Source organism: Furipterus horrens, unplaced genomic scaffold (assembly GCF_987537825.1).
Source record: "Furipterus horrens unplaced genomic scaffold, mFurHor1.1.pri manual_scaffold_3, whole genome shotgun sequence".
NCBI lineage: Eukaryota > Metazoa > Chordata > Mammalia > Chiroptera > Furipteridae > Furipterus > Furipterus horrens.
Window position 1 is genome coordinate 14,413,297 of NW_028327173.1, and position 19,421 is coordinate 14,432,717.

The window sequence follows — 19,421 nt, forward strand, 5'->3', positions numbered from 1 at the left end:
AGACTGATTTGGGGAAAACCTATGCTGGAGGTGGCTGAGGACTGTCAGAAACATGAAAAGCCATACCCTGCTTTCTTGAGAACAGCTCACCGGTAAGTTAGGGAAGGAAAACAGGTGTAAGGTTTGTAACACCTCTGAGACTTTCCAAGCCACTGCCACAGCCATGATCAAGATGGAAATGATGTTGAAGGGCAGCAGAATATGCCACCCCCAAATATGCCATTTTTGCATATTGATTATTTTAAAGTAAAGTTATTTAGAAAACAGCAAGTACAAGAACGCTCTGACCCTCCTTTGTCCCCCTGAAAGCAGGAGATAAATCTCCATTGTGAAAGGTGCCCTTCCTGTATCAGGAGGGTAGAAGGCATCCCTATCACTAGAGATAGGGAAATTAGGGCTGAGAAGACTGTATGAACAAACCTTGCTCTTCTTCCCTAATTTACTACCTGGCATAATTTAGTGGTTATGGTGATACTTCCTTGACCCGCATGTCTGGTGTTGCCCAGACAGGGAATTATCCAGTTAATTCAATTATTTTTAAAACTCCAACTGTGATAAAATATACAGAATATCAAACTTACCATCTTAGCCACTGTTAAGTGTACATTCATAATATTGACATTAAATATGTCCATAATGGTGTGCAACCACCCCCCCATCCATCTGCATAAGTCTTTTCATCTTGTAAAACCAAAACTCTTTACCCATTAAGCACTAACTTCCCGTTCTCCCTTCCGTCTAGCTCCTGGCAACCACCTACCTTGCTGCTCTCAGGCTCTATGATACTGACTACTCTTCCTCATGTAAGTGGAATTACATAGTATTTGTCTTTTTGTGTCTGGCTATTTCACGTAGCATAATACCCTCAAGTTGCAGCACATGTCAGAATTTCTTTCCTCTTTAAGGCTGAATAATATTCCATTATATGTATACTATTATATGTATATTTCACTTTTTAAAGATGCTTTATTGATTATGCTGTTACAGTTGTCCCAATTTCTTCTCCTTTTGTTCCTCTCCACCCAGTGACCCCTCTCCCTTCAGTTGTCCCCCCTCTTAGTCCATGCCCATTGGTTGTGCATATAGTTCTTCTCAACATCTTCCTGTCTACTCAACTCCCTCCTACTATGCTTAATTTCTGTACCATCTCCCTCCCTTTCCCCTTTCCCCCTCCCTGCTGACCTCCCCCCAAAATGTTCCCCATACCTATAATTCTTTTCCCACTCTCATTGCCTACTTAGTTTGCCTTTGTTTCGATTCCCTAGCTTCTGTTGTCAGTTGTTGTGATACAGCTTTCATTTTAATGTTCATGGTTTTGATCCTCTTTATCCTAAACAAGTCCCTTTAACATTTCATATAAGAGTGGTTTGGATCTGATGAAGTCTTTCAGTTTTACTTTGTCCTGGAAGCACTTTCTCTGCCCTTCTATTCTGAATGACGGCTTCGCTAGATAGAGTAATCGTGGTTGTAGGCTTTTGCTTTTCATTACTTTGAATGTTTCTTGCCAGTCCCTTCTTGCCTGCAGTTTCTTTTGAGAAATCAGCTGATAGTCTTATCAGGACCCCTTTGTATGTAATTCTCTTCTCTCTTGCTGCTTTTAAGATTCTCTCTTTATCCTTAATTTTTGACATTTTGATTATAATGTGTCTTGGTGTGGTTCTCCCCGGGTCCAGTTTTTTTGGAACTCTGTGCTTCCTGGACCTGTAAGTCTATTTCCTTCCCCAAGTTAGGGAAGTTCTGCTTCATTATTTTTTCACATAATTTTTCAATTTCTAGTTCTTCTTCTTCACCTTCTGGCAACCTTATGATTTGGATGTTGGCCCGCTTATAGCTGTCCCATACGTTTCTGAGTCTCTCCTCATTTTCCCCACTTTTCATTTCCTCTTTCTGCACTGGTTGACTGTTCCTTCCTTATGTTCTGATTTGTTAATTTGATCTCTGGTTTTCTTTCCCTCACCACTAGTTTTCTATGTGTTTTCATTCATTTCAGCAGGACTAGCCTTCATTCCTTCCTCGTCTTGTTTAAGATCTGCTGTTAGGTAATACTGTATTCCACTTTTTTTTACCCTCACCTGAGGATATGTTTTATTTTAATTGATTTGAGAGAGAGAGAAGAGAGAGGAACATCAATCAGTTGCCTTCTGTACACACCCTGACCAGAGATCAAACCCATAACCTAGGTATGTGCCCTGATCCCTGACTGGGATTGAATCTGCAAACTTTTGGTGCACAGGATGATGCTCCAATCTACTGAGCCATCTGACCAGGTATTTTCTTGCTATTTTATTACATAGGATGATTTTTGGTACTGAAAATTGCCCAAAGTGATTCTTCTTACTTAATTATTCTAACCTTTCAGTAACCTAAATTATAGTCTATCATTTCAATTTGGGCCCATTTCCTCTAAAAAGTATGGTTTTTACCATACTTGGAGACTATGATTCATATAAAATCATTTCCAAGGCAAATGGCTGGCCAGAAATCTGGGACAATTGGAGCAATAAAATAATGAATGATAGGGATAGATTATAAACCATAGAATAAAATAAGAACCCATGAGTCCAAATAAATGAATAGGCAGAAGAAAAGTTCTTCCTTATAGTAGACTGATAACTAATATATATAGAAGGAATGATGCTAAAACTAGTGGGTGTAAGTTTGATGAGGAACACAGTTTCAAAGAATATCACCACAAAGTACTTAATAACTTCAAAGGGAAAAAAAACTTTACAATGGAGAAATCTGGCAGACACCATCTTAACCATGTGATTCAAGTTAACATCAGCAAATGGAGACATGCCAACAAGGGTGCCACCTGATATGATGCACTGAGGACATGAGATCACTTCCGTGGAATTTCTAACCTGAATCCGATCACGAGGAAACACGAAGACCATCCATCCCAAATCAAGAGACAACAGACAAAATGACCAGCTTGTCATCTTCAAAACAGCACGAAGAAAGGCTGAAGAACAACTTCAGATTAAAGGAGACTAAAAACTAAATACAATGTGTAATCCTGGCTTGTATTCAAGATTGGTAAAAATATGCCCTGACTGGTGTGGTTCAGTGGATTGAGCATCAGCCTGTGAACCGAAAGATCAGGGCACATGCCTGGGTTGCAGGCCAGGTCCCAAGTTGGGGGCGTGCGAGAGGCAACCAGCTTATGTTTCTCTCCCACATTGATGTTCCTCTCCCTCTCTTTCTCCCTCCCTTCCCTCTAAAAAAAATAATAAAATCTTAAAAAAGAAAGATTGGTAAAAATAGCTGTAAAGAACATTATTGGGACAGCTGATGAAATTTACAAATGGGCTGTGGATTAGATAATAGTACTCTCTCAGTGTTCAACTTCCTGATTTCAATAGCTGAGCTATAGTGATGCAAGAGAATGTCTTTGGCCTTAAAAGATACCCATGAAATATTTATGATTATGAGGATTCAATGTCTCCAATTTACTTTCAAGTTTTAGAAGCACACATATATATACAGAGAAAATGAGGATGCAAATGGGGAAAATATAAACAACTGAAGAATCTGGACAGAGGTTATAGGGAATCCTTTGCACTATTTTCATACATTTTCTGTAACTTTGAAATTATATGAAAATATATTATAACAAAAAGTTGGTCAGACAACTTTTATTTCATCCCACAGTATGAAAAATATTCCTGAAGTATGAGTCCACTTTCTTTGCTTGGTAAACACCTCTAAGAAACTTAACCTCTGAAATAACTCAGAGGTTCAGGATTCTAAATCAATAACCCTTCACTCATCACTGATGGAAAAAAATGAATACATTTAGTTAATTTTCCATATAATCAAAACTTATTCCTCTAAGTCATTCTTTCAGCAAATATGTGGGACCCTCCTACATTCTAGATGTTTGGTGAACCAAAATGACAAAGACCCCTGTCCTAGCAGAGGGAGACAGACAATAAAGGACAGACGTAATTGATGAGTAAATGGTATATTATAGGTTAAAAGTTGATAAGTGCTGTGCAGGCATCATCTGTTTCAGAGAATCACACTATTTTAGATTTTTCCAAGGTCCCTTTCAGCTTTAGGCTGAAATGATGTCCCATTTTCAAGAAAATTGTAGCTCAGAGAAAAAATTGCTTGTCTAAGAGGCATATACCAGGAAAAACTAGGAGTCTGTCATAGCCACCAGAAGCCACCTACTCCCAGCCCCTGGCAGCTCTGTCACTGTCTCTCTGAGGCTCCCCAGAGGACAAAAGCACAGAAGTTCCCTCATCCAAGAATAAAACGTTTTACCTTATTATTCTCCAGAGACAATTATGGAATATTTCGGGTTGTGTCACTGATTACTTGCTATCATTTTGCAACTCCAAATAACTTAGGTTCCCATAGCAACACACTCGCTCTGGAAACTGACATTGTTCCCTAATCCACGTGGGAAGGAACAAGAGCCTCGCCCAGAAAACTCACAGCAGGTGGAAGAAGCCAAGTTAGGGAGTATGGGGCATGGGGATGGTTATTAAGGACTTTGTCCAGCTCAGAAACAATGAACCTACCATGGTGACCACTGAATGACTAGCCAATCCTTGGCCATCCCCCACGCAAAGAAGTTGGCCAACAAGTAGTCTTCATCTCACAAGAAGCATTATGATGCTTGGCAGGACCAAGGCAAGAAATTAAGATGCTGTGTCATCAAGTGAAAGAAACTTCCACTAAGCTTCACTAAAAGTATACAGTACTTTTTAGAAAAAAGGTGTAAACCCAGATTTATGTTGGTAGATAAGACTGAAAGGCCTATCACACACTGAATTGCTTGGGAGATTTGTACTGATGTCTGCAAGTTACTCTGAAGTTACTCCTGCAAGTTTCAGAAGAAAGATGACTTGACTGATGGAGGATGGATAGATATGCACTAAAGCAAACATGGTAAAATAATCGGAGAATCCAGGTGGTTTGTATCAGAGTAGTTACTGTAACTTCTTTCAACTTTTCCCTGAGTTTTAAGTTTTCATAATAAAATGCTGGGAATGCCCTGGCTGGGAAGCTTAGCTGGTTAGAGTGTTGTCTCAATACTCCAATGTTGCAGGTTCAATCTCCAGTCAGGGCACATACAGGAATCAACCAATGAATGCATAATAAGTGGAACAACTAATCGGTATTTCTCTCTCTCTCAAATCAATAACTCAAAGGTGTATCACAATGTGAGGGAACAGGGAAGGGAAAGAAAGTGTAAGAAAAGGGTAGTAGGGAAAAGAGGGAAAGATCAAAAGGGAAAAGAAGGAAGATTTTCAGTGTCCTCCCTCCTAATTCCCTTTTTTACCTCTGTTCCTTGAGAGCTGTTTAAAGCAGAATATTGGAGTGAACTGGGCTGAAATTGTTGAACTATATCTTGGTGTCAAAAGGAACTCAAAAGCATTAAAAAACAAAACAAAATCTAATCACTAACACCACTTGATGTTTTGGAGTTGGCTTTTGTTATCCTAACAGGTGTTCATGTAAAACAAAATAAGCCTCTATAAAAGGCAGGGTAGAATTAAACAAATGTCTTTCTTAGCCAGGAAGTTCAATTAATATCCTAAAAATGAAAGCTAAAGCTTTTGAATTATAGGGCCTATCACTCAAGTCCTCCGACTAGTGTAATTCTGTATGTAGTTGGAATGCTCACTCCTTTTACACAGAGTTTAAAACACTGTCAAGGTAAAAACAAAACTTTTAACAGATCTTTGAAATTTGAGGACAAATTTTCTGTGAGCTACTTACCGAGTTTCATAAAAATACTGTACACTTGGGTGGCAGCTGCTCTAGTCTAGAAAGCAACAAAATCTGTGAAAACAGTGTCACCTGGTGGTCAGAGCTGGGAATAACAGCCTTTCCTGCCAACTCTTGTTTAGGGAGGATTATCTACTAGGCCTTTATTTTTTCCACTATTCTTTGTTATTCGGTAAACATTTATAAGGAACCTTTAAAGCACTAGAAAGAGCACAAAACTTGGAGCTAGAAGAAGTTCTCCTACTTCTATTTCTTACCCTTGTGTTCCTAGGATTAGTTTTGAACCTAAGTTCTCACAAGGACTTGCTCATTCATTCATTATCAAAAGGCCTAGACTTCCGGCCAAGATGGAGGCCTAGACAGACATGCTGCATCTCCCTCCACAACTAGAAAGAATATAACTACCTCAAAACTAGAGACAACCAGAAGTTCCAGAAAATTGAACTGCATGGAAGTCCAACAAACAAAGGTATAAAGAAGAAATACTCATCCAGACAGGTAGGAGGGGTGGAGCCAGGGTGGAGAGGATGTGCTGTGGTGGCGGCAGCGGCAGGCCAGTGGAAAGTGCAGTCACACGTTTAAAAAAGTCGAGACAGACACCTGGGGAGCACTCCCAGCACCAGACCAGACTGCACAGCTCACGGTTCCAGCACCAGGGACAATAAAGCGTCATTGCTTCTGACTGTGCAAACCAGTGGGGGTTGAGGCGGAGGAAGAAACTGCTGGTCTCTCAGCAGAGTCTGCTTGTTTAAAGGGCCCCCACGGTCCTAGAACATCCACAGACCCACCCACTCTGGGGACAATGGCCAGGGCAACAGCTAGAGGGGCGCCAGTCCCATACATGAAGTAGGAGAAGTGTCTCGAAAGCAGGTGAGTGCTGAGCAATCGGCATTGTTCCCTCTCAGGCCCCTCCCCCAACACAGTGCCACAACGTGATGAAATGGGTCGCCCTGTTCTGACAAATACCTAAGGCTCCGCCCCATACAACGTAACAGGTGTGACAGCTCTGCCTGGGACACAGAGGCAAACAAACACAGGAGCCTGTCAAGATGAGACAGAAAAGTATGGCCCAAAAGGGGGAACAGATCAAGGTTCCAGTGAGAGAACTAAGTGATGAGGAGATTGCCAACCTAACAGATAAGGAGATAGACAACCTAACAGATGCAGAACTCAAAACACTGGTGATAAAGATGCTCTCAGGCTTGACAGATATGCTTGAGTACGGCAAATGCATAAGGGAAAAAGTGAAGGCTATGCTAAATGAAGCAAAAGAAAATCCACATAAAACCAATGGTGAAGGGAAGGACACTGGGGTTCAATGATTTGGAACATAAGGAAGAAAAAACCAGTCAACCAGTACAGAATGAGGAAACAAGAATTGAAAAAAGTGAGGAGAGGCTTAGGAACCTCTGGGACAACTTTAAACATGCCAACATCCGAATCATAGGGGTGCCAGAAGGAGAAGAAGAGCAAGAAATCGAAAGCTTATGTGAAAATATAATGAAGGAAAACTTCCCAAATTTGGTGAAGGAAACAGACATAAAAGTCCAGGAAGCACAGAGAGTCCCAAAGAAGCTAGACCAAAGGAAGACCACACCAAGACACATCATAATGAGAATGCCAAAGGTTAAAGATAAAGAATCTTAAAAGCAGCAGGAGAAAAGCAGAGAGTTACCTACAAAGGGTTACCTATAAGGCTATCAGCTGATTTCTCAAAAGAAACTTTTCAGGCAAGAAGGGACTGGCAAGAAGTATTCAATGTGATGAGAAGCAAGGACTTACAACCAAGATTACTCTATCCAGCAAAGCTATCATTTAGAATGGAAGGGCAGATAAAGTGCTTCCCAGACAAGGTAAAGCTAAAGGAGTTCATCATCACCAAGGCATTATTATATGAAATGTTAAAGAAACTTATTTAAGAAAAAGAAGATAAACACTATGAACATTAAAATTACAACAAACACAACTATCAACAACTAAATCTAAAAAATACAAAATCCTACTAAGAAAACAACCAGAACAGTAACAGAATCATAGGTATGGGGGATAATTTGGAAGGTTATCAGCTGGGAGGGGAAAGGGGGAGAAATAGGGAAAAGGTGCAGGGACTAAGAAGCATAATTGGTTGGTACAGAATAGACAGGAGGAAGTTTAAGAATAATATAGGAAAGGGTGAAACCAAAGAACTTATATGCACAACCCATGGACATGAGCTAAGCGGGGGCGGGGGGGTTGCTGGAGGGAAGGGGGTTACTGGGAACAGGGGAGCAATGGGAAAAGAAATTGGGACAACTATAACATAATAAAATACTTAAAAAAAAAAAAGGCCCAGGAAATGGTAATCATGTGACATGATGGAGGTGTTAGTCAATGCTATGATGGCAACAATTGTGCAGTATATTGTAGTCATTTTGGTCATGTCATGGGAAATTCCATCTTCAAACAGTTCCTTTATTAGGGCAAGAGTCTCTGTGCTGAGTTTTCTAAAAATGCCCACAAAAGGGTAACGCTTTAAATGAAAAGGCTTGGATTCTGCTATCTGTTGTCAGTTTACTAAGTCTGTGACTTGGGGAAATCACTGCCTTTTGAGTCAGCTTTATTTAGATGTCACCTACCTACCCTACGTCACAGAGTTGTTGGATTTTATATTTTCTTGTCTTCTAATAAACACCCATCTCTGGGATCAGCAGCACAGGCCTAGCTTGACCCTCCTTCCTGCTCCCCAGGCAGAGAGGCCTCTCTCTACTTCAGCTCCCTTAGGGTACAGCAGCCACTGTAACAGCAGGGAGTTAGGGCAGAAACAAAAGAAAGGTGCCTTTAAAAGCTGATTATAATGAAAGCTGGTCAAGTAAAACTGGCTTAACATAGTTTTAAAGGCTATTTAAATTGCTGAATTCAGTATGTTATTATATATCATATAGTCAATAAGATGAGTTGGCCACTAAGTGAATAGGCCCGTTTGCTGACACAAGCTCCCTGGGCCTTTGATTTGTGTATACAAAAACAGAAAAATAGTAGCATCAACCTTATAGGGATATAATGAAGATTAAATTAGGTCATTTATTTAAAGTGCTTAGCACTATGCAGGTACATAGAAAGATGCTATTGTAATACTGAGTTGGCCAGAAAGTTCGTTTAGTTTTTTCCATAAAATAAGACACATTTTTTCATTTTCACCAACAACTTTATTGATTTGGATATTTTGAGTATGTCGGCGGTCTCCCATGTGGTGTAACACTGATTGTTCTCAACCAATGTCTTGATCTGATCACTATCAACCTCAGCTGGTCTACCTGACCATGGAGCATCATCTGGGAAGAAATCTCCAGCACAAAACTTTCCAAACCACTTTTTTTTTCCTTCCTTTTTACGAGAAAAAGTACTTTAACCTCATTCCAGAACATAAAAATGCATTATAGAGAAAAATATTATAATCTCGTTAACATTACCTAGTGTTACTCAGTGGCAAACCACTTTTGACACGTTCGATCAGTCATAGCAACTTCCCCATACACTGCACAAATCTATTTTTTTTTTGCATTTTAGTTGCATTTTTACCTTTCTTAAAATAATAAAGCATAATATGCTGAAAATGTGTATTTTCTTCCATCTTCAATATTAAAATGGCTACACAAAAGTTCAACAATGTTAGTTTTTTTTTAGTGCACGCTGTGACAGCTGTCACAATACAATCTTAAAAAATTGTTTCAAATGAAATTAAAGACAACTACACTGTACTAGAGTCATCTTACAGAAAAAAACAAATGAATTTTTTGGCCAGCCCAATACATTACCAGCACCATTAGGCACTAGGATAGCTTGCCTCAATAATCCTTACAGTGCTGCAGGGGTGTTAAGTCATTTTGCTCAAGATTACAGTTAAGTCTAGAGACAGATCTGGATCCAAAGCCTGCATTTTTTAAAACCCTTTTTGATGGCGAAGTATAACACTAATACAGACAAATGCATCAGGTATTAATAAACACTTCTAAAGCAAATACCCACGGAATCACCGTGCAGACCAAGAAATCAAATTCTACAAGCCCTCTGTGTCTCTTGCATTACATTCTTGTGTACGTATCCTGATGTATGACTTTAAGGGAGTGGCAATACCGTATCATGGGGTACGTGTGTATGTACCCTTAGATTTACTAGGCAAGACAAACTTTTTTATAAAATGGTTTTTCTAATTTACTCTGCCACCAGCAGTGTATACGTGAGTTCCTCACCAACATTTGCCACCACTCATCAGAGTGGCTGGAATGTCATTGTGATTTTGATAGACATCTCCCTGATTACAAATGAGGTTGAGCACTTTTTCATGTTTAGTAATCACTGAAATATCTTCTTTTATGATTCAAGTTTTTTGCCCAGTTTCCTATTGACTTATCCCATGCCCTTCTTTCCACTCTGTACCTCAGGAGATTCTAGATATGGTCCAAACACCACAGAGCAGGGGAAAGACAGGCCTCAAGGCTTATTCTTCGCTGGTAATACCCACGGTGCTAAACAGAGCTGGCCAGAGTAAGGCTTAATAAATACATGATTAATTAGTGCAGGTCCACAATACTTACTGGCAAGCCTAAAACCCCAAAAGTTATAAAAAAGCAAAACGTTTTTTTATGATTGGTACTAAATTCATTTGGAGGAAAAACCTGAACTGACATGGAACTACTTGTATTTTATATCGTATTTTTCTTGCAGAAATGTTAATGTGTCTGACTATGGATGCTACCCCAGACCTTGCTGGGAGATAGCATAATATACAAGTACCTATGCTCCTTAAATCTAAAAATTTCTGAATTCTTGAACACATCTGGTCATAAAGATATTGAATACAAAACTCTGAACCTATTATTTATTGAATTCTTGCAGTGTTTCTAAGCACTATGAATAAGTGTTTTACACATTTAATAGACCTGTTGTGAAGATTAAATAAGATAGGTATTAGCCTTTTTACATTTTACATGAGAAACCGGTAGTTCAGATAGATTATTTCCCTAGTCACACCAGACAGCTGAGATTCATGTTTCTAGAAATTAGTATATTTTCCCAAATGCATACGTGGCTTACCTGATAGTACAGAGTAATTTAAAGGCATTGTTCAAACTACTTAAAAGTAGTGAGCCAAATGGAATGCCTACAGCATATTCACTGAGACATGTGACTTAGATGGATGAGTCACAGTAATGAGGAGCCTGATGGAACCTCAAAGAGCACCTCGTGTATTTTTAAGAGAGGAGACCAGTCCAGAGGCGTCCCAGAGCATGCCCAAGTCTGCACAGCTGGTCAGTCTGATGCGGCTTCCTGACACATGAAGTGCCAGCAATCAACACTGCATTCCTCTTCTTGTGGACTCTAGACAAAGTGAAACTGTCATTCCTGAAAACTTCAGGATTTAGAGCAAACAATTTTCAAATAAGGTAAACTCTCAAATCTCCCCTTCTCACCTTGCAAACTTACATATTCTTACCTCCAGTCTCAAGAGGATGTCTTCTTGTCCAGGGTCCACTCCTTCAAGGCCTTCCATTCCATTCACTACCCCCTCATATTTTAAAAAATTTATTGATTTTTAGAGAGTGAAAGAAACACCGATTTGTTGTTCCATCCATCCACACACCCATTTCATTGCATGCGGACCATTCGGGGACAGAACGTGCAACCTTGGTACCTCGGGACATTGCTCCAACTGGGCCATCCATCCAGGGCCCCTTCTCATATTTTTATAACCTTCCTGTTTTCAACTGGTGTTCCCAATCTTAGAGGGAGGGAAAAAAAAAAAGTCTCATTTCTCCATTGTCTCCTAGGTGTATCTTCTCTCTTTCAGTTGGTTTAAAGTAGTCTTCACTACTCCATTCTCACCTCCCACTTACTCAACACACAAGGAACTTGCTCTTCCCCACTGTTACCTCTGACATCAGACTGCCCATTTCTGTGGACACATTTCAACCGTTTCTCACACTGTTGGTCATTCCCTTTCACGAAACTCCTCTCCCTTGGGCTTAGTGTTGCTCCTATTTCCGGATTCTCCTGGAGGATTATCTATAGCCTTGAGTTTCAGACTACATGTAGGTAAGAGTTCCAAGTTCAACATTTTGGCATCTCCAGAGACACAATAAATTGTGATCAAATTCCGTTGTCACCCCTCTTGATCCCAGGCCCGTTCCTAAATAGCTATCTCCTACCAGATAATCTAACTAGAAACCTCCTGTTCCTGCCTGACCCTTCCCTGCCTCTTAAATCAATCCCTAATTCCTGCCATTATCTTATCACATAAGCCCCAAAGAGAAAGGAGAATTCACTCTTTATCAATTCAGTTGAGCAAATATTAGCACCTTATATACACTTATCAGAACTCACTTCAGTGTAGAAATTAAGCAGCCTATGAATCTTAGAAAACTGCCTGCCAACCCAGTTGTCAATAATGCTACACACAACCACCACTTACATTTAGGTCAAAATACTTCTGGAGAAATCACTGTAGAGTATTAAAATCCACTAGGAATCATAAGTCAGCATTTTAGGTTTGCATATCAAGGGCCAGCTTTATAAGCCTGGCTTAACAGGACAACAAATGGCCTTAAATATATCCCAAGTTGTGGGAGCCAGACCCCAAGAGTTCCACCTTCTGATATTCTTGCTCTCGCTGTAGTCCCCTCCCCCACTGAATGGGGTTGATCAATGTGTGATCAATGGGGTATTGTGGAAATGGAAGCTTGCTACATGATTCAGAGGTTGGGGTGAGGAAGGTAGCTCCAAATCACGATAACGGGTAGTCAGTCCAACAGAGGTCCGCTGGGCTAGGAACTAAGATTTCCTGTCCATAACCAGCACTAATTGCCATGCATGCATGTGAACAAAGCAAATCCTCCAACCCCAGTTGGGCCTTTGGATGATTACAATCTCTTGGAGACACTGAGCCAGACTGCTCAGCTAAGCCACTCTCTCGGATTCTTGACCCAGTGCAACTGTATGTGATAATACGTGTTTGTTTTAAATTGCTAACTTTTGGCACATCAGGGATGCGGAAAACCTTACAGCATGAGCATTCATATTACTGAACAAATGATGGTGAAATACTCTGAAAGTCTTAACTATGGGAAAGCCTTGAATCTTCTCTCAATTTTTAAGAGACATGAGAATTTTACTCTGGGAAGTCCTATTTAACATCATCAGTGTTGGAAAACCTCCCATTTTCCCACATTCCTTTCTAAACTTGTGAGAACTCATGCTGCAAAGAAACTTATGAATATAATGAGGAAAAGTCTTTTAATGATGCCTCTTGCATTAAGAAACATATAAAAATCCTCCCTGGTTGAAAAAAATCTGAGTGTATTAATTCCTGGAAAGTTTTCAGTGTCCCCGTCTTCACTGGTATGTGAGAACTCATACTGAAGGGGAACCCAGGGACATAACATGAGGATGCTTCAGCTTCAGCTCTGCACCAAGTGGCCACAAAACATACCGAAGACAAAAGGTGTAAATGTTATGAGTATGCTATTACCTTTTTAAATATCATCCTTAGGTTGGGCCACCAGCTCACTAAATTTAGCCTTTTTGTAAATATTGATGCCAAACCTATCCCTAAAACAAACTTTAAATCACATTTAAAAATTAAGTAAATAAACTAAGTTTTGTGGGTAACTTGTTATGCAGCAATAGATAATACACATAAGTTCCCAAGGCATGTGAAAACTTGTTCAATGTAACTCATGGCAATTGGCCCTGCAATTTTATCTACTGGAATGGGGAAAACTAGAGACTCTTGTTTGTAAATAGCCAAAAAGAGGTTGAAAATGTGTCATAATTTTGAAAAGTACCCCATAAATCAATTTTTGTAGGGCAGTTGAAGTTGACAATTTCCAACAATGGGGTATACAAGTTAGGTCCTAGAGTACATTAGGTAATACATTTTGTAAAAAACAAAGGACCAGGCCAAGTACCATGCACCTCCACTAAAGGCATCAATTTATGCATCCCAATATCTTTACAACCATACTTTCTACTCCTTCGGCTTTCAGGTTCCATTGAGTCAAGTGAAACAGAACCAAGAGCCAGTCCAGAGAATTATGCCTTCCTAAAACTACTTCTCCACCTCTTCCTATAGTTTATGCAAGTTACATTATATTACATTTAAAATCTCTCTCCATCACTAATTCTGAGCAGAGATCTTGTTTTGTTCCACTTTGCAAACCCAAAGCTTAGCACAGGACCTGAACACAGGGTAGCTGTTCCATAAAAGATACCTGGTGTATATGCTACCATTTATGGCCTCAATATTTTAGTTCCTTCTGCTTTATCATCTTAGAATACATCCTTCTCATACACATCTATTTCTAAAACTCAGGGTTACTTCAAATGCCATATCCAATCTTTCCTATTTCTACCACCTGCTACCCCCGTCACCCCAACTTCATACAAAATGGAAGTAACCTCTACCTCCCTTGAATCACCAATGACCTTTAAGCATACGTCTTTCCTCTAACTTGCTTTTCGCCCACCTAGACTTTCCTACCAAATTGTGAACCAAAGCCCAGAACCTGAGTCTCCCACACTAAGTCAAATCTGAAGTGAATGAATAGGATTGGGATTAGGAGTCCCAGTCTCCTGAGAATCTTCCTTGAATCTGCCCCTTTGATCTAATGTTCACAATGTAGTAAGTCACTTGCGTGTATACTTCCATTTGTGTGTATACATATTTCCATGAAAATATCTGTTGAACTCAACTGGAAGGGAATGCACACATTTTCAAATTCTGCTGTTCATTCACCCATTTCCCCCACATGCTATCATCAGCATATTGAAGAGCCACCCAGAATTCTGTAAACTATCAAAGATCTTTATTAGTATTCTGCCAGTTATATGAGCATTCTCAATGTACAACTGCCTTTCAACTAAGGTGCAGTAAGACTAATGTTAGAAGAACTGAGGCACCAAGGTCTTGTGAAAGCCAAAACAGCTTCTTTGCTGTCGGCCAGACATTGCCCACTGAACTGAGTTAAACTTCATATTCCATACTTCACAGGTGCTCAAGTGTAATGTACAGCCTGCTATTCAGCATCACCTGGGAGCTTCCTAGAAATGCTGACTCAAATAGCACAACCACTTTAGAAATTTAGCAGTTCTTTCAAATGTTAACTTTAACATATGACCTAGATCCATTGTACAACATTGTGCTGATAGTTAATACTATACTGTGCATTTACAATTTTAAGTAAATCTTATGTTGTGTTATCAATTTTTTTTTTAAAGCTACCATATAACAGTTCCACTCTTAGGTATATTCCTTACAGAAATAAAAACACATGTCCACACAAAATCTTGTACACAAATGTTCATAGCAGCAGCATTCATGATAGTCAAGAGGCAGAAAACCCAAATGTCCATCAACTGACAAAGAAATAAAATATGGCATGTCCACACAATGGAATATGATTCAGCCATGAAAAGGAATGAAGTACTTGATATACATGTTACAACATGGATGAACCCAGAAAACATTAAGAAGCCAGTTACAGAAGCCCACATAATGTATGATTCCATTTATATGAAATGCACAGAATAGGTAAATCCAGTCATTAAGTAGATTAGTGGTTGGGTGGTGGCAGTAAATGGGGGTGACTGTTAATGGGTACAACTTTTTTTTGGCAAGATGAAAATGTCCTGATTAAGACAATGATAACAGTTGCATGCTCAAAAAAATCAAATGGTACATTCCTAAGTAATGAATTTTATATGAATTGTATTTCAAAAAAAAGAGAAAGAAAATATAGATTCTCAGGGTGACCCCAGCCCTATGGAATCAAAATCTGAATTCTAGCAAGACACCTAGGTGATTCACGTGTATATTAGAGAAGCACTGATGTAGAATACAGTCAAAATTGTTTCTCTCATTTATTTCATTATTCACAGGGTAATTTTTTATCACAATTGCTTAAGATACATAATCAACCACTGTTCACATTGATTTTAAAACACCTGATTTTTCCTTAAAAAATATCTGTCAAGTTTTAGTACTGGGTGGCACCTTCATTAAGCATAAGATCAAAGCTTTTATATTATTATATATATTTAATATAAATTAAAATTATTTTGTTTTACATATTTCTAACCCTCAACAGCACTAGGGATATAGTAGGTATTCTTAACATTGATCAGTTGCCTTCTGCATGTGCCCCTACCAGGGATCGAACCCACAACCTTTTGGTATACAGGACAAAGCTCCAACTAAACTGAGCAACCTGGCCAGGGCTCTTTTATTTTAATTAAACCAGTTTTGAAGGTGTGACAATAACATACATAAGGTGACCAAAGAAGATACACAATCAGATGGGAAATGAGACCAAAAAACCCACTCACTTCAGAAAATAGTTTATTAAAGGTCAAATGGATTTACAGTACATAACAGGGCATAGTGGTGCAGAAGCTTCAAATAAACTAGGCATACAATAGGAAGCAATTTTACCTACCTGAAATTCTCAGAGCACTTTTTCTTTATTTCTGCACAGAACCTCTTATTTTTTTAAAAAGAATCCTAGAAAACACTCCTAGCAGTCATATTTTCTCATGATTTAGCAGATAAAATGTACACATTCCAAAAAAAGAGGGGTGAACAAGAGGCACAATAGGTTCTGAATATAAAATTTAACTGTGAGAAGCTCTGCTTCTGTTAAGTTTTGTGTGCGCATGCTCTGCTGGGGGTTGAGGGGATGGAGTGTGAGAGGGGAGGTCGTCATGCAAAATGACTTAGAACAGATCAAAGAAAGGGAACTTTCGGTTCTCTTAAAATTTATTATTACATCTTCAACCTTTCTGTGCTATTGGAACTTTCCTTTTTTAAAACTACACAAGTTTTATTAAGAACTTGAAATGTTTTAGGGGTACTCATAGCCAGGTACTACATATATCATGCCCAAATTAAGAGGGCATGCTCTACAATCAACTTATCTTTGTATTATAGTTGTGCAAATTTGGCCATTAACTCCTCTGCCTCAATGACTTAAAAAAACAGGCTTTGATAATAGCACTTAATAGGACAGTTATGAGGATTTAAAAAATATACGTAAAGAGCTTACAACAGTAGCTGGCACACAGAAGTGCTTCGTAATTCTCACACACTAGTGCACACGTGCAGGATCTTTCAAATAGAAACTCATATTCAGGTTAACATGCTGGTTAGAGTGAACTGTTGATGGAGAAATGGAATTAGCCTGATTTTATTAATTTTAATTCCCTAAACTAGAATTCCATATATATTGTATCAATAAAAATAAACTGAGATCCTGAACTACATGCCAGCCCATCTTTTTATTCCAGGGTCTATTACATAGGTGTGTAATAAATATTAAACAATTCAATCCCAGTAATTTAAAAATTATCCATACAATCAATCAAGGTGATGTTAATAGAGACATATAAAACCTCATAATTTTACTTTTATTTGACTATGTATAATGCAAATGCAGTCTGGTAGGAACTTTGGAGCATTTTTAAAGTTATCCTACAGATATAGTGAGGGATAAAATTAAAACTCAACTAAAATAATTTTTAACAAAGGATCTGAGCACAAAACAACAAAAACCGGCACTTTATACACTTCAAAGTTTCAGCTTAACTGCCGAGTAGGGGAAAAGCTCAATGTGAATTGGAACAACTCCCCTTTCTCCACAGTAGTGAGAACCACAGCTAATGGGGGGCAAGACTTCTTGAGGATCAGAATAAAGAAGCTGTCCATTTACTAATATGGAACAATTGGATTTAAAATACCTAAGCGTCTTTCTTCAAAACAGAATCTCACTTACCTGGAATTTTTTAAAAACATTAAAGACAGGTGTAAGGCTTAGCTGGTAATTTCCATGAACTCGAGTTCTTTTCCTCTGGAGTGGAGTTGACAATGACAAGCAGGTTTAGGAATGCTAGAAATGAATTCCTACTTCCCCTTGCATTCTTCAGATTCATTTTCCCCAAAATTTCAGCATTGGCTGGCTTCCATTTCAGCATCAGTCATGAAATCTTGAAGGTTAGACACAGTAAACAGGGAAGGACATAAAATTAAGTGATCCAGGTGGCAGCGCTGAGTTTCCCAACTTTAATAGAGATGAGTCATACCTTAAAGCATGTGAAAACTGCATGTTCCGTTCCTTAATGAAATTTAGTGCCTAGTTAAGTTAAAGGTATTAGCTTGCTATAGCTTAAAATTTTTTGTTCCTTTATTATATGTTAAGTGAAAAAAAGATGTAAGTCCTATAAAAGCCTGGCACAAGTTGATCAATTCACCATGAGTCTGCACCCTTGACTTATTTTGCAGTATGTGTAAAGGAAGAAAAAATTCTTATTAAGGAAATAAACTGGCAAATTGTTTTCAGTGCTTTTCTATTTGCCGGTCCAATCTGAAATACATATTACTGCTTTGCAAAATTATAAACTGAAAGCCAGTTTTCTACACTTCAAGTAGTTAGCAAACAAAATTATTTGCTTCCTATAAATCATTACATAGGTTTGCTGTAATCACACACTGACAATTCAACTCCTCTGGATACCCCAAGTGCCAGAAATAGATGACAACTTTGGGAATGGAAATGAGAGTGGATAGATTGGGGAACTCTGAGGCTGTGAAAACTTGCTTTTTAGGGAAATGGAAGAGAAAGCCGTCAGTGTGCGTAAGAGTCTGAGCATTCTGACCATGTTATCAGGCAGTCATCCTTGCTGAATGGTCCTGGGTTCCAAATGACACATTCTTCCTCAATGTACTCACTCCATCACTGGGTTCAGCAGTCCACACTGGAGACCATTTAAAAATGTGCACTTTGCAATAACCATTATCTATCTTAGCAGCTAGAAAGGCAAAACAAAAGTTAGCATATCAAACTACCTGTTGGGATTAGGGCAGAATTCTAATTCCTGAATGATGAACATAATGACTATAACCAATTTTTTAAAAAGTTATGAATACGTCCAGTCTTGAGGAAAAAAAAAAATCAAAACGTCCATTTTTCAAAGTATGGTCAAAGTATCCTCTTTCCTCTACACAACTTCTGTTTTTGGACTGACATCCCATAAGTGTAAGGAACACAAAATATAATTAGGTGTTCAGTAAACAGGAAGAAGAACCAGTGACCTTACTCATACTGCCCAATTAAACAAACATTGGACTAGATATGCCTTCCATCCCAGAAAAATTCATGGATGGAACTCAGACACAGCAACAACTGTCCCTAATGCCAGATTCTAACAGCAAAGGGTGACAGGGACTTATGTTACCTACACTTCACATTATAAACAACAAAATTCAGTTGAAGGAGAAAAAAAAATCACCATTTAAAATGACCTGAAAAAAAAACAAAAAAAACACTGAGAAATTAAAACTGAGATTGAGAACAAGCTGTGTGAATGCTGGGCTTCTTCCTTTGCAAGTTAAAGAAACATTGAAAGGAAGACAAAATGTTCAGTTAAGTTTCTTTTCAAATCAAGACACTGCTGAAAGCTAATCAACACGGTTAAGAGCACTTGAGTTAAGTTGGCATCTGGAAATTAGGCAAAAATTAGTTCGTTGTAGGGCTGACATGCTTATGGATTAGATTTGCTGAACTGAGAGATAGGAGCTGGCAGCAGTCTTCTGCTCTGGGGTATCTTGGTTCGTAGCATTTTGATGTTTTAATAGCCAGCAATCATTCTTA